We start from the raw sequence: 17642 nt of genomic DNA, 5'->3' as shown, positions 1-17642 counted from the left end.
TTCACAAATTAGAACCTACGAGCAGTTTTCAGTTGCATTTACACCTGTTGACAGAAGTTGTGTAAGCCAATGTGTCTCCATTTGGAAAATTTTTCATATCTGGACTTGTTTAACAATGGTGAGAACAATAGTAATTTTCATTTTTACATATATAATTTTCTAATTAGGTTCTTCCTCTTCTTGGCAACCTTCACCCAAGAAGACAAAAACATCTGCTCATGAGGGACATTTATTCTTAAGAGCTAAGTTTTAAAATTTGATACATTTTTTTGTGGCATTAAGTATATTCCTTCATAAGTTCACACTTATGATTTTACAACATTTCTGTTACTTTCTCCTATAATATAAAATGCTGTTATTTGCATTAACCTGTTTCATATGTACACACTTCTACCCTCACTGGCAATCCAGTTGTAGGTGCCTCCTCCATTAACTATATTCCAGTATACGTTATACTATCTTTTGCATCCAACTGGTGAGAAGACACCTGTTTGCGTTACCTACAACTAAGCATATCTCGTTGTTTAATTTGTCCTACTTCTAATGTCTGGGCATAAACACAGATAGGCAACCAGTAGCTGCTGTCTCATTTCCAAAGATTTTATTTTAAATAAAAAAGTCTCCGAAGAGAGAGACATTGAGCAATTGCAACTGGCCGACACTAGGAACTGTTGAGTGCTGAACCCACTATTAACCAGTAGCCACATGGCTGTCACTGCAGAAGAGTACAAAAATAAAATAATGAACCCTGCATAGCTATAACAAGGTAACACAAGCAAAGTAAAAAGAAATGTCGTATAACCTACACCTATCTTTAGAACAGAGAAAGTGGTACAATGTACACACACATTTGGGTGGCTGGACAAAGGTTTGGTGTGTGTTCCTATCATATACCAAGGATGAGGTGAGACCCACGTAAAGTGTAGATTAATTTACCTAATTTCCCAGTGGAAGAGACAAAATTTATGGAGGTGCAGTTATTCAGTTTTCTCAAGGTGAGATAACTGTGGAAGATGCATTAAAGTTTCCATACAGCATACTGTCAGGTTAGGTTCAAGAACATTTTACCACATAGACCACTTACTTGGTACCCTTCCTCCTCTCTCATCACTCTTACAATTTCACTTGTGTCGGTTTTTGCTAACAACTCATGTCATATACAGAAATTTTACAATTGTGGTATCTCTGGTGCTCTAAATAGTGGCTCGTGTAACTTGGGCCTTGAACTGGCCACGCATCACTGCATAAAACAAAACAGGCAATGAGTATGTGGCTGAAGACTGATTATTTTTCCTGCTTAATTCAGAAGTTTGTAATCAAATACGCATGAAAATATCTGAAAACTCTGTGGGGTAAAAGAATTATGGTTTTCTCACTTATGTACAACTGTTTATTGGTGGGTGCTGGTGGAAGTGCATACACAAGGCACAGAGGGGATTTGAGGAAAGACAGAACAGAGCTCTCCGAACATTACGATGCACGTGTACCGTGTACCGTGTACCGTGACCCGACCCCCCCCCCCCCCCCCCCCCCCCCCCCCCCGTCCAACACAGGCACTGCGTGAGCTACCGGATGCTCCCGACTGCCCATAATTGACATTATATTTACGGTTTGGGCAGTTTATTTAAAAAAAAAAAAAACAACAGCAGTATCACACACTTATCAATGCATTCCATTGTCAGTACAATCAGTGGTTAATCTCTCGGTTCTTTTAATAAATTCCATTCAAATATAAATTTTTTACATCACACTATGATGAGAACAAACAAAGCAACCAGCTAATCGGAAACTGCTGAAATATCCTCCATTTGGAGTGGGCAGAAAGTAATATCAGAGTTTGGTGTGGAGGGGGCAAGTTTTTGAGGAATGTGGAGTACACTGCATTCTCATCTGGAACTACTGATGGTTCATACCTACTGAAGCAAAGAGAGCAAATTGCTGCATTATATTTGTTGGTATTAAGAAAACTTCCTATTGATTTCATAGAGATAGGACATAATTTTGTACCACAAACAGTTAAGACATCTGATCCTTTTTGGTCGGGTATAATTCCGGGTCTGATGAAACGCACTACAAGTTCAACTGTCACAAATGACTAGGCGTCATTAAACGCGAGAAGAAAATATGAAAAAAAAAATTATACTTTGTCACTATTCTGTAGTTGCTGTCACTGAATTAGAGTTGGTGTAGCAGAACAGACCCTAGGAACTCACGCGTCAAGTCACAGCCAATGGACGGTGTTACCTGGAAGCCTGCGACTGGACGCCGGTGAAGACGCTCTTGATGGGCGACGTCGGCGTCGGCGTGGCCATGTCGGCGGCCGCTGTATTTATAACGGCGCGCCGAGGCGCTCTGCCCAGCCAGCAGCCGCCCATTCAGGCGGCCAGGGGGCTCCCGGAGGGGGGAGGGGGAGCGTAACAGGTTGAGGGTGGGGAACTTTCAGCAAACACACGGGACATCGCTCAGCTGGTGGCTGCAACGAGGACCAAGCTCTCAGCAGGGCACTCAAAGACTTTTTACTTTAGAACTCATTTTTTCCGTTGTCTGCCTTCGTTTTAGGCCCGTCCACTTCTGTCCTACGTTTCCAGGGGAGTGGCTTCCACTCAGCCTTTACACGCAGGTATCTAGGCTGCAGCCTAGGCGACCGAACCACGAAAACAAACTATTGCGCTGTGGACCCTCCTGTAATCGCACTGGACGTAGGCGTATTTGTGGCCTCCCGCGGCTGTTTCAGTGGACAGTAGTTGTGAATTAAGTCGGCAGTCTCCCCTCCAATCACGCGTCAAAATTCCCAACAGCATCCGGTCAAACATGTGGCACTTCGGCTGGCAAGACCGCTACCATCTTTAAAATACTCATTGAGGCAATTTCGACAGCCTGAAGTTAGTTCCACTTTGCCGTAGACAGGATTCCTCCACACCACTTTTCGTCCAAAACGGTCACGGTTTCCCAAGTTCTTCACGGTGGTAAACGTCTAAGACGTCCTGACAGCTTAACAGGAAGACCTCGTGGCCACTGCTAGCGTTTTAGCTGGAAATCCAGAAGTCAGATGCTTTTTTTTTTTAATACAAAGTATATTTATTGGTCGTACTAATTACACTACCACTAATTCGAAACAATTCCAAAAAAACTTCCAGCACTGAATCTTACATTTCATGGCTGTACGAGGCATCATTGTACAATATCCATGTCATTCTTGCCGATTGACAATATAAAGTTCTAGGTATAACTAGTACTGTAGTAAGACACGTGTTCCCGTATAACCTGTAGCTTTGGACAGCCATAAAATACCAACTAACAGTCGCATAAGGAAAGAGGAATTTAAATACGAAAGTGTCAGTTCATTCTTGTTTTTAAATCTCGTCAGTTCATTAAATCATTAACTCTATAGTAAAATTTCTTAGGATTAAAAAACAACCCTTAAATGCTTCGTTATACGCTCTTAATTCGATAACTGCTCTGAAATGCTACTTTTGCTGCAAGGTTTTCACAAAATTTTGCCTGGCAGGGTCTGCACCACGGGTTTAGCCTATATTCATCTATAGAAATTGCAGTTGTTTCAAAGAACATGCCTTTTTGCATGCTGCACATCGAAATTTTTTATTTTTTATGCACCCAGACGCGTTTCGCCTTTTTTTTTTACAAGGTATCTTCAGTTCCTTAACGTTTTTTTTATGAAATGGAAAGGTACTTACAGGTAACTTCTATTTCATAAAAAACGTCAAAGAACTGTTTTTAAATCTATAACCTAGATGTGAAACCATAACCTACGTGTAAAAATGGACAAATCATGCAATATTTCAGGACACCCACTGAAATAAAAATTTCGATGTGCAGCATGCCAAAAAAGGCATTTTCTTTGAAACAACTGTAGTTTATATACAGGTGCTCCGAAAATGGCCACTACAAGAAATGCACTGACTCTTGAAGTGGGATTTTGAAAGACTTGGGAAACAACAGTGGCTACCATAAAATCTTCACGGCAGTGAACATTCACCTCCAGCTCCGAAATTTCTTCCAACTCGGGATCAGGCGGAAGTAAGGGGAAGTTTGAGTAATTCTTTCTTCAATTTTTCATAAAAATATCGTCGTTTTCCCGTACGTTAAACAATGAGAACCATCATTTTGTGTTTCAGCAAACGCTGCCAGTGTTTAAGGCAAAGGAAGTCAGGTTCAGTTTTTATCCGGTGAGGGCAACTCGCTTCCATCTGCTGATTGATTGAAATTATTTTTGAAAATTGATCAACCATCGCTTACAATTTCTTTCCCGCTTTTGATTTCAATCAACAATCAATAGATGTGACAGTTAACTTGCACAATGCGAACTCGACCCCTTTTCCTCACTTTTGATACGCTTATGGCTGCACCGATTTACATGGAGTAGTGTTCCTGCTCTCAATCCCGCCAATGTAATTCTCCCTGACTTGCCCCTTGGAGATTCGCTCACATCAATGTATTTAAATGTTCAAAAAAATAAAATCATTCTACTATCACATCTCGATGCTGTCTGCTATGATACCGTGCTATTACAATTGTAGCTGTCATCGGCCCATAGACTACTTCTACAATTTCTTTGAAAGTTGTGCTCACTTATGACTTTTGACATGCAAACTAATTACACATTTCAATAAAACTAAAATAAACACATCGTAGCAATTTTGATATAGTTTTAGTCAGGAAGGCTGTAGTGCAGTTCGGCTGATATGTAGTACCCCTGACGTCGGGAATGCGGAAACAGTCAAAACTCATGATTTTCGATTTTAATGATACAACTTTTGTCGAAAAACGCGTCTGTATCTGTGTAAAGGCCTAGACTAAACGAGCCAAAAGTTGCTTGAGGAGTTTGTGTTACAACTCAAGCGTAAACTATCAGACTATATACATGGGGAAAGTAAACTCAAGAGTGATACAGACTCGCAACGAACAAATAAATGAAACGAGAGCGACCCCATATAATTCCGCTGGCATCAGGCGGCCTTTGTTTGAGAATGTGTGTGAATTTCGTCGCTGATGGTTAACTACTCATTGTACCCCTTGGGATCCTCAGTACGGCGTCAAGAGCCCTCAGCCGGACTTTATCACGGCCGATAAAAAAGTAAAAAAAAACATTCTAAGGCAACTTCCTGTTCGCGCTGAAAGAAGAGTTTAATCCTAGTGATGAATATGTATAATTACTAGTTGTAGGCTTTCCAGATATTCTTTTAGCTGAATTAAGGGAAGTTCTGGACTGATCAATCACCAAACGGAAAGCCTTTAATTCGAAACTTACAAGAAGTACACGAAGGCAAATTGTTTAGAAGACGACAAACCATGAATGTCTGCAATCAAGAAGAAAAATTAGAGTGAATATGACGAAGGATAAAATTCACTTTTTCTTCAAAAAATATCGTCTGATGTGATACAACAATATACGCAAAATACCGACTTTTTTTACTATTTCTAGGGCTCGGGCTTGTCTTCTGCCTGTCCTTTAAACAGGCCTCTTTCCAGTAGGTTATTTCCACTATATGAATGGCAAAGCAACAACAACACGTCCCGTGTGTCTCGAACTTTCTTTTTTTTTGTGTTCTATTAGTTCACTGCACTTAGAGACGGCACTCCAAACATAAGAGATCACGACTGTTCCTCCATCAGATTGTTATCCTGCAGAAAGAGTTTTTAATGCGTTGGGCCAACACCGACTCAAAAGAAGGCCTCGGCGCTTGCTCGTGACGTCACGAGCCAGGTCTGTTGCACGCATACTCATAATGGCTGTTTCTCCCTCTGACAGAGGAAAATGCGAAACTATTGGCGATAGTTGACCAACACACATTGTTCTGAGAGATTTCTGCAATCAATTAATTGTGGAACTCATTACACTTCCTAACAAATAGTTTACTCCTGAACTTAAATTTCCACCTGTTTTAAGGATTGACATACAAAAACAACTTCATGGTACAGCAGCAACAGAATTTGTGCTTCTTTACCTTATTTGTAAATCTGAGGAAGTTACGTTTGTACTGAGTTGCTTTTACAAGAAACTGTGAATATATTGGTGCTCTTCTTTAGGTATCTTGGTTGACTATGGGGTGAGGAGCACTGAATGTTAATGAAATGTCTTGCGATTGTACACGTTGGGGGAGGGGGTGTGGCATAGAAGAGGCAAAAGAGATACTTGTTTTATCAAATAAAATTTTTTTATCTCATAAAGTTTCTCCTTTCAGTTGCAAGAGGGGAATATTTATCTTTTCTAATGTGCATGTTCAAAAAAGTTTAAGCTCAGCAGTATTTTCGGTGTATGAAGCTATTTTGTTTCCTGTTTAGAATTCCTTTCGTTGAAAACGACTGTAATCTAATGACTGGCAACAGTTGGACATTTACACATGCAAATTAGTTCAAATTTCCAGTGACGATGTCAAACGAAAATAAATGAATAAATAAATAAATAAACGAGTTAATTTTAAGAGGGTTGGGTCAAGTAAATACAGTTACTCGAATGTAAAATTTCCGAAGCTTGCAATGGGGCAAAGCGTCTTCTCATACTGATCTAAGTTTGTTTCGTCAGGATTCAGTAATACAGAACTATGATCTTCATTTGTAGCTTTACGATAGTATGAAAATCTTTCATCAAAATAAAACTGCAGAATCCAAAACAATACCAAACATTTTGTCAAAAACTAAGAGATTTATAGTGATAAGCACGCCCAGGCGTTTCTGCCTGCAACAGACCTGGCGTTCGCCGTGCCTAGCTGACGTGACGTCACCAACAAGCGCCGAGGCCTTCCTTTGAGTCGGTGTTGTTTGGTCACCCGCTTACACAGTGTCATTTATTCCTTTTCCACTACAGAACTAAGGTAAGCATTCGTGCAACAAAATAGCTTAATTCAGTAGATTAAGCAACTAGAGAAAGAGGAAAATTTGTTAACAGAAGACATTACAGAAGCATAATGGTCTGTGCATAACAAGACGACAAAGAGAATCCCGATTCTGGAGCAGGTTGACCTTCAGCCCAATTCGTGGGAATTAGATATGTCGTAAACACACTGACAACGACGAGTGCAACGAATTGCTTACTTAGCTGATTCAACAGTATTTCTTCGCGATTTCTCCTACGCCGGAGTTACTACGTTCGAAACTAAACTATGATCTACGCCTAAGACAACGGCAACACGGTGACGACTGGCGCGGGGTTACATTCCCGTGCTCCGTGCACCGGCGGCAGACAGCGGCGCGTCCGCGCTCCTTGGCAAAGAACTACACATACCAGCGGCAGCGGGAGCGGGAGCCCGCGCACTCTGGGCCGATTTTAGCCGGCGCCGGTTTACCGGAGCGGCAAGTGAGGGACGTTTATTTGGCGTGGCCCGCCAAGAACGGCCGCAATCTATCACCAAATAGTAAAGCTCAGAGACCACAAGCCTGCAAGCTAATTTACTGCACTTCCTGTCAGCCGGCAAATCCCCTTTGTGCGTCAGTTAGACGCCACGGAGATACCCACTCCTGTTCCGACCGACTTCCGGCAGCAATTTTTATAACTACAGCACAATATCATTGGCATTTATGCTCATACTTTGCGGATCTACGACTCTCGTGATCCCTACGCGAGTTACACGTAGATCGCGGCATAATGCTAGGACAGTCTTCTTCGAATACAGGTTCTCTAAATTTACCCAACAGGGTTTCGCGAGAACCACCTCGCCTTTCTTCCAAGGATTCTCATTTGCATTCCCTGTGAATTTCTTGAACAATGTACGGGCTATCCAGATTTGTTGACGATCCTAGAAGCGCAGCTCCCAGCAGCCTTTGAACAAATTTAAGTCTCCCATTGGCCTATCCTAATGTTGATTTTAGGTCGCCATCTTTTTCTTAGTCTTATCCCGTACCGTCTACATTTACATGATTACTCTGCAATACACAATGAATTGCCCGGCAAGGGTTCGTGGAATCACCTTCAAGCTATTTCTGTATCTTTCCAATCTCGAACAGCGCGCGGGAAAAAACGAACTTAAATCTTTACGTGCGAGATCTGATTAGTTTTACTATTGTGATCATTCCTCCCGATGTAGGTGGTGCCAACAAAATATTTTCACACTTTAAGGAGAAAAATTGTGATTGAAATTTCATGGGAAGATCCTGCCGCAACGAAAAAAGCCTTTGTTTTAATGATTGCCGCACAAATTCACGTATCACATACGTGGCACTGTCTCCCCTGTTTCGCCACAGTACAAAACGAGCTGACTTAACTTTTTCGATGTCCTCCGTCGATGCGATCCCACAATGCATGGCAATATTCCAGAAGAGGACGTACAAGCGTGGTGTAGGCAGTCTCTTTAGCAAACCTGTTGCATATTCTCAATGTTCTGCCAATAAATCGCCGTCTTTGGTTTGCTTTATCCACATCGTAATCTATGTGGTCGTTCCAATTTAAATTATTCATAACTGTGATCCGGAAGAATCTAGTTGAATTTACTGCCTTTAGATATGTGTGATATCGTCTAATCGAAATTTAGCACTTCTTTTCCAACACTCAGGCGGATGAATTCACACTTTTTATTATGGAGAGTCATTGCCATTTTTTCCACCATACAGGTATCATGGTTCAAAAATGGCTCTGAGCACTATAGGACTTAACTTCAGGGGTCATCAGTCCCCTAGAACTTAGAACTACTTAAACCTAACTAACCTAAGGACATCACACACATCCATGCCCGAGGCAGGATTCGAACCTGCGACCGTAGCGGTCACGCGGTTCCAGACTGAAGCGCCTAGAACCTCACGGCCACACAGGCCGGCACAGGTATCATGCCTAAATCGTTTTGCAGTTTTGATCGTTTGCTGGCTTTGTAAGACTGTCATCTGCGAACAATCCAAGGGTACTACTCAAATTGTCTCTTAAATCCTTTACGTAGATCAGAAACAGCAGAGGACCTATAATGCTTCTTTGAGGAACGCCAATTACTACTACAGTTTTACTCGATGACTTTCCGTCAGTTACTACGAGATGTGAGGTTTCTGACAGGAAATCACGAATCCTGGGACGATAGTCCACATGCACGTAATTTGATTAGAAGTCGCTTGTGAGATATGGCGTCAAAAGCCTTCGGGGAAATCTGAAAATATTGAATCAATTTGACGTCACCTGTCAATAGCACTCACTCATTACTTCGTGAGAATAAAGAGCTAGTTGTGGCTCGCAAGAACGGTATTTTCTGAATCATGTTGACTGTTTCTCAATAAATCGTTTCTTTCGAGATAACTCAATGTTCGAACGCAGTATATGTTCAAAAACCCTACCGCAATTCGACGTTAGCAATACCAGTCTGCAATTTAGCTGATTATTCCTATTCCGTTTCTTGCTTATTCATGTGACTTGTGCTATTTTCCAGTCTTCAGTGGTCGGTTGCATTCGACTGCTAAATATGGAGCAACTTTCTGTACCTGCGTACTCTGCGAGGAACCTGACTGGTATACAATGAGAACACAAGGCCTTGCCTTTATTACATGACAAACTGCTTTCCTACATCGAGGATGTATACTTCTTACTCATGTTGGCAGTTGCTCTTGGTTCGAATTCTGGAATATTTACTTAGTTTTCTTGGGTGATGTAATTTCGGAAAACCATACTTAGTAGCTCTGTTTTTAAGGCACTTTCACCAGTAACATCACCATTGTTACTGCGCAGCGAAGGTATGGATTTTGTTTTTCCGCTGGAGTACTTTACGTATGACCAGAATATCTCTGGATCTTCTGCCAGATTTCGACACACACTTTGTGTGAAGTATTAAAAGCGCCTCGCATTGAAGTCCGCATGGATTTGGCAATCTTGGAGGTAAAGGGTGGCCGGATACTCTTCCTGCCGCAGCCGCAGCTTCAATAGGCACGTGACTTCTGTGTTTCTAGAGACCAGACGAGCCAAAATGCTCGGCTAACTTCTCTTCCGTGCGGATCTAACTTCTTTTGTTGTTGTTGATGTTGTTTAGAAAGTCCTCTTTAACTGGGGCCAAAACTCTGCGGCCCAGTACTATCGCAACCATTTCACTACATATAATAATTCTTACATCATGCGGTTTTCAGAAGTTAGGCCTAAACTGATGTCTACGGTCTTTATTGTTTTTCAGACGGTCTTTTTGGTTGGGAGGAAAACTGCATTTCAGCTGATTACTTAACCTCCATATACTGCGGGAAGTCCGAAAAGATCTTTGGGCACAAAGACTTACACCTTTGAAGGCAGATGGTAATAAGATTTATCAAGGCATAGTTCTCAAATAATTATATTAATATTTTTCTCTCTTTTTCAATGCTGTTAAGTTTAGACTGACTTTCTACTTTTTTTTTCATTTTATTTGATGTGACAGTGCAAATGAAGCAGGTAGTTTGTCCTTAACACGTTATACAGCGGACACAACTTCGTACATGTAGAACGGATACAGAACAATATAGCTATGAGTTATATCCCATAAAAATGCTATACCACAGGTGAACCGTGACAAATGACTATGTATACAGTAACAGCCTAACGTCCCTATCTTTTTCTTAATAACTGTTTCAGACTGTAACTAGCACTAACGCAAGGTATTCTGCTGGCAGCTTCTCTCTCTCTCTCTCTCTCTCTCTCTCTCTCTCACACACACACACACACACACACAGTATTTGATTTTGCCGAAGATCAGCTATCTGGTCTACTCGGTTGCAACAAACAGCGCTACAGTAACCAAGAATGTATGTAATGGGTCCTGTAGGATCTTTCCTTCGTCGCAGTTCTTCCCCTGCAGAGTAGTTTGCACATTCTTTCCCCATAAAAGACCGTGTCATACGCAATCTGTGTGCTTTTGTGATGATTCACAACACGTATGTGTCAGCGACCAGAAGCGTATACCGATTCTTCATGCCGTTGCTTTAATATCAAAGTTATCTTGCTTCTACGTACAAAGCGCACAGTGCACTCGAGCGTAGCGCGAAAAAACTTAAGTAACTAGTTATATCCGCGTAGTGCGTGTCGCTATCTCGCAGCGCAGGAGCGGAAAGTGACTTCGGAAAATGCCTCCGCAGCCAGCCACAAAGGCTTGCTGTTTACGTCATTAAATTTAATGATGATGACGAAGAGAAAGACGTGACAGAAGTGATGGAAAAAGTGGCAGAATGTGCATGAACAATGTTGAAGTTGAGTAAATCGATCATATGCAAGTTACGGCAGGAGGGTCACGACGCGGAACAAGAGTTGCGATTCAAGTATTTACACGGAAGAAGTAGAGAGCACACAAACATATCATTGGTGATGTGGATAAAAGAATTATTAGGCAGCAGTATACGAAAAATTATAAATATTACGCATAGATGTCAAGTTTCCGAAAACCTGGCAGCATTCGTCACACCGAACTCGACTTCACGACTAACGAAGTTCTTAAGCAGGTTTATTGTATTTGATTTCAAGAAGAAACCAGTCGTCAGATGTGGTAAATAGTTTCAGAAAAGGCTTTCACTAAACTGTGAAACGCGTATCATCCGAGAGAAGTCCTAGACTCCATGCAAATTTCTGTATCGTCACGCATCATTGGTCGGAGGGTAGCAACAGCTTTCGGTAGCACAACAGAAACATCTGCATTCGGAGTAGTGCCCTGACGAGGAAGCCTGGACTGCTGATGTAGCGATACTCGACGAGTGTGTCGGGAACATGTGGAGAGATCTCATTTTTACCACATTTTGGAGAGGCACAGCGATGCTAATCGTTGCGTCACAGTGTGGGGAGCCTACGCGTATGGCTTCAGGTCACGGCTGATGGCGATTTAGGTAACCGACGGCGTAACAGTACGTTGCTGACGTCCTGCGCCGTGCTGTTGCCCCTGATACGCCAGTATCCTGGCGCCTTGTTTCAGCAGGACAATGCTTGTCCACGCGCGGCACGAATGTCTGCAAACCGTCTATGTCATGCTGAGGTACTCCCGTAGCCAGCAAGATCTTCGTATCTGAGCACGATAGAACATGTGTGCGACCAACTCTACGTCAAATCTGTCCCAGAGCATATGAAGGACCAGTTACAACAGTTAATGGTCAATTTGCTCAGAACAGGATACTTACCACCTAATCAGCAGATGCTTCCTGGCCAGAGAGTGTGCAACTTCACACTCATAAGTGCGCTCATGCTGCCGAGTACTTCGTAAATTTGACTCGATCGTATAACCACTGAAGTTTTATCACATACCCTCTGAGTCCGTGAAGCGTCGTCTCCTTCCGTCCTCCAGTTTTAGGTGCTTCACTTTTTTGGCCAGAGAGATTATTACAGTGTAAATATATACTGTCGCACTGATAGTGTGCAAGGTGTACGGTCACATTAAAGAGTCGCTCAGTGTTTTCTTATTGAGCTACTCTTGTAAGACTACAGGAGTGCTCCCCAGTACCCCTACCTTCCTGTTTCTCGGACATAAAAACGACGATGCTGCCACACTGGCTACGTCTACAGTTCGTTTTTCTGTGTAATATGTTTGGGGAGAGCTGTCAGCAGTCATAGCAAGCTACAGGCTTGACTGTCCTGACCTAGTTCACGTCTTTCCCGTGAAATTCCTTGAAAGCCAAGGACATTAACGTCACTCCACGTCAGCTGTGGAATTAAACAACGCACTTCGTTTGCCACATTCTTAACGTTAACTTTTTAGGATACATTCCCAGTTGAATACAGTTTTCGAATCCGAAGTATGTCGAAATATACGGCTGGCTGCTAGGAGGGAGACACTGTCGTTTAACCGAATACCAGCTGAAACTGAGTGGGCACGTGTTTACGTCTGCGAGTTTTTAACGTTTACTACTTGGTGTAGGACATTTTGCGGTAATCACGGGCTGATTTCTATTGAGAGAAGTTCATCCTTAGGACGGAAGTAGTGCTATTCGAAGTCCGAGCGCGTCCCCCTCCCCGCCCCCCCCCCTCCCGCGAAACTAGCGCCTGATATTGAAATGACGTGTGGCAAAAACATGAAGAGTAGGTCTCACGGAGAAGTGCCGTGGTTTGCTATGCAACTGGCGGCGGCGTACAGGTAGCAGCTGTAGTGTAGGTGTGGCGCGCGACGCCTCCAAAATAGAAGAGCGCCACGGCGCGCCAAAATTAGAGACAGACGTCAGCCGGCGCTCTTCAATGGGAGCTGAGAGTGAGAGAGAGAGAGAGAGAGAGAGAGAGAGAGACCCTGCTGGACACAACCGGACGTTCTCTCCCGCACAGCTGTATTTGATGTTATTGTAACCACAAAGGCAAGGACCGCCGCGCTAAAGTAGTCCCTCCTGGGAATTAATACAAGAATGTCAAAGTTACGTACATTCTAGGAATGGGATCCTATTTAGTGAAAAAATTATGTCAGGAGGGCTATAAAAGCAAGGTGGAGTCTATTCCGAGACATTGAGCACACAACAGTGTCCGTAAAGTACACTGAGCAGCCAGAATATTATGCGCTCCGACCTACTGTCGATATACACCCGTCCAGGCGTCAACAGCGTCAACTGGCGAGAAATGACTGCTAGTCAGACACACGCACTGTGTATGTAGTATCAATAAGCATGCTTTCTGTGTGTAGAATGGGGGAGGCGCGCGATCTGAGTTTGACCCAGGACAGATTGTGATGACCTGGAGACTCGGCACGAGCATTCCGGAAACTGTCCACGACTTGTAGGGTGTTCGAGGGGTGCTGTGGTGTCTTCAACACGTGGCGAAACTAAGGTGAAACCACGTCCAGACGCCGTTGGATGGGGCAGCCTTATTACACATGTTCGACGTCGTAGGCTGGGCAGACTGGTAAAGCAAGACAGAAGGCGAAGTGTGGAGGAACTAACATCAGACTTTAATGCTGGGCAGAGTACAAGCGTGTCTGAAAACACAGCGCACCGGACACTACTAATGATGGGCCTCCGCAGCCGACGACCCGTTCATGTTCGAATGTTAACGCCAGAACACAAGCAACTAAGACTGAAATGGGCACGTGACCATCAGCACTGGACGTTGGCGCCGTGGCAAATCGTTGCATGGTCTGATGAATCCCGATACACTCATCATGCCGATGGGAGGGCAACAATCCGTCGTCTTCCACGAGAACAGCTCGTTGACACTTGTGCTGCGGGACGGAGCCAAGCTGGCGGCGGGTCCATTATGTCCTGGGGAACATTCAAGTGGATATCGGCCAAAGAGTATCGTACTTTGGTTCCAGACCACTTACACCCCTTCATGACGATTATGTTCCCCGACGTAAATGGTACTTTTCAACATGATAATGCGCCATGCCCCAAGGCCAGGAGTGTGATTGAGTGATTCGAGGAACACAGTGGCGAGTTTCAATTGACCTGCTGGCCCCTCAACTCGCCATCTCTGAACCCGATCGAACACGTCTGGGATGTGATTCAACGTCGCGTCAGAGCTCATCGGCCCCCTCCCGGAATTTACGGCGATTAGGTGACACGCGTGAGTGCGTGCGTGCGAGCCTGCGCAGATGTGGTGTAAACTCCTCCTAGCGACATCATTGCTTCCATACGACGACGTGTAGCCGTTGTTATCCGTGGCAAAGATGGAAATACCGGCCATTCGGTAGGTCGTCATAATGTTCTGGCTGATCGGTGTACGCCACTTTTAAAAGTTGTGAAATCATAGACGCGCCCTGCAAGTACAGCGACTAAATAACACACATTCGTTCATATAAATGGAAAAGTTAATAGGCGATGTATTTACTCCTGACTGCCATAAATATGTGGCTTGAAGCCCGTGACGAAACGTGGTTCATTGGCTCTATTCTTTGTCGATCACACTGCAGAAGAAGATTTGGGCGGAAATCTGGAACGGCCCTTGTTAGCTTGTACGAGATTGCAATTAGCTTTCCCGGAGCATCCTTCCAACATATGATCTGTAGTATTCATATCGCGAAACCTCGCTGCCCATTCCCCTGTAGTCATAAATTCATTCACTAGAGCAATTATGAGCGTAGATATTGCGGTTAATAAATAGAAATTGTGGACCAACTCCCTCTGCTAAATATTACATTGGTTATAGTAAGTCTTCTGCGAACCTGCGAAGTAAACTGTATTCCCCGACCAAGTAGAAATGACCTAAGCTGCTCCTCAACGCTTACCACCACCACCACCACCACCACCAGTCTCTCTATCTCTCTCTCTACACGACTGCTGTTTCTCCCCTTAAGAAGAGTGTGCTACTTTAACAATTCTACAAAGCGGAGGTGGAATCATGTGCCATGTATAAATTTCTTCATTCACTCGTGGTCCAGTTCCACTGTTGCTCCGTCTACGACATTACTCGACGCTCCCGTAATACTAGCAAAAACGGGTAAGCGTTACTAACTCCATCTAAGGAAAGGGAGAGTTGTCGCAAATGCGATACAGTGAAACCTATTAAGTGGATTTTTTGGAATAGTTTTTCGAAACCATACTGCTTCTGCTTTAAAGGGAAGCTGAAGTGAAGCGTTGTATAACGGATGCTCAATGGAGGACGGAAACATTAAAACTGCTTATCTTAGATTGGAGTAAATCAAGATGGTACAAACACATTAGTACAACTGGAGAGCTGCCAGTCTTTTTACAGTTCGTACATCAGTATTCCACTAGCGCGTGCCGCCGAACGAAGTTTCATTCGTTTCCTGGAAAATCTCTCGAAATGTATTTCTGTAAAAACAAAAGACGGTATGCCTTCCACAATACACTGAACGTAATATGTCGTTTATCGAAACAAGGACAAAAATAGTTCACTGTAAACATAATACATAAAAAGAGTAGCGGAGCCAAATTGAGAGACTCGGTGGGAACTATTTATAACTCTCGAAAAGGAACGAATATTAAGAGTTTAACTATCTGTCGATGATTTCATTATAGAGTGAGCACAAGCTTCGGTTGCAGGAACAAATTAGCAGTTCCATTTCAAAGGATTCAGATGAACAGTGAAAAAATCTAAATAAGCTGGTTAGGCGGGCACTGAACAACCGCCCTTTACGAACAACGCGTTTGTGGTGTCACCAAACTGCTTGTTTCGTAAAGAGAAACTGTGTACATCGAGTCACAGAGGAGTACCAACGTAGCCGACATAGAATTATTCGCACAGAAGAATCTGAGATGCCGAATCGTGCGAAAATATTCATAAACTAGTTCGAAAAATGCAAACTTCGAAGAATACTGCATTGAGCATAATAATTGGGGAGTATTGGTAAATCAACAGATATATGCCTATAATGAATAGGGCGTGCTAACATTGAGATCTATAATACAGAGTGAAGTTGCACCTACGAAACATCTTTCAATGCACACATTAAAGCTGGCGGTCGTCACTGTTAACAGCTATAAGCAGACTCTCAAGTTGACCATGTGAACAAAAAATCCGAACATTCACGTCCGTCCGTAATTTATGTATCACCTATTATTCATTTTAGGCTCGTCTACCATCTTTGTATATTTGATCCTAAGGATTTCCAGTCAAAGTTACCCTTACTTTATGTCCAAGACACTAAGGGGGCAAGTCATGGGATAGCGATATGCACGTTTACAGAAGGCGGCAGTATAGCGTACACATTGCATGAAAGGGCAGTGCATTGGCAGAGCTACCATTTGTACTCATGCGATTCATGTGAAAAGGTATCCAACGAGAATCGTAAATCGTTGGGAAATTCAATATTCCGAGATCCACGTGTCAAGAGTGTACCGAGAATACCAGATTTCAGGTGTTCCCTGTCATCACAGACAACGTAATGGGGGACGGCCTACACTTAACGACTTGAAAGCAGCGGCGTTTTCGCAGAGTTGTCCGTGCTAACAGGTATGCAACACTCCGTGAAGCAACCGCAGAAATCAATGTGGAACGTACGATGCACCTATCTGTTAGGACAGAGCGGTGAAATTTGGCGTTAATGGGCTATGGCGGCAAACGACCGACGCGAGAACCTTTGCTGACAGCACGACATCGCCTGCAGCGTCCCTCCTAGGCTCCTGACCATGACGGTTGGACTCTTAGACGACTGGAAAACAGTGGCCTGGTCGAACGAGTCCCTACTTCAGTTGGAAGAGCTGTTGGTCGGGTTCGAGTATGCCGTAGACCCCACGATGCCATGTACCCAAACTGCCAATAACGCCCTGTTCAAGCTGGTGATGGCTCTATGATGGTGTGGGCTGTGTTTGCGTGGAACGAACTGTGTCCTCTGGTTCAACTGAACCGATCATTGACTGGAAATGTGAACCGATCACTGACTGGGAATGGTTATGTTCGGCTACTTTGAGACCATTTGCAGCCATTCATGGTTTTCATGCTCCCAAACAACGATGAAATTTTTATGGATGGCAATGCGCCAAGTCATTGGGCCATGATTGTTCGCGACTGGTCTGAGGAGCATTCTACACAGTTAGAGCGAAGGATTGGACCACCTGGATCGCCCGACATGAATCCCATCAAACATTTATGGGACATAACGTTGCACCGAGTATCTTGCTGCATCAGCATCGAGCCCAGCTAATAAGACATGTATCTTTACACTGGGTACTGCTCACATAAACCCGTAGAGAACGAAACGTTTTAGGTGACGTTTTGCCTCCGTATCACAGATCTTTGTTTTCTGTCGGGATATCTGTACGCTTTATGGTACTATAAAGTACGACATTTTAATCATCTACATCCTCGTCGATATCAATATGCTGGAGGATTTTAC

The 17642-nt window shown here is 43.4% G+C and overlaps 1 protein-coding gene across 1 annotated transcript in view; it reads right to left on the bottom strand.

Moving 5' to 3' along the window:
• LOC124594353 (rho guanine nucleotide exchange factor 12) overlaps nucleotides 1-17642 on the bottom strand; it is a 1115193-nt gene that overhangs the window by 45363 nt on the left and 1052188 nt on the right. The window lies entirely within an intron of this gene.

This window comes from Schistocerca americana, chromosome 2 (genome assembly GCF_021461395.2).
Source record: "Schistocerca americana isolate TAMUIC-IGC-003095 chromosome 2, iqSchAmer2.1, whole genome shotgun sequence".
Classification (NCBI taxonomy): Eukaryota; Metazoa; Arthropoda; class Insecta; order Orthoptera; family Acrididae; genus Schistocerca; species Schistocerca americana.
This window is presented reverse-complemented; position numbering and strand designations above follow the sequence as displayed.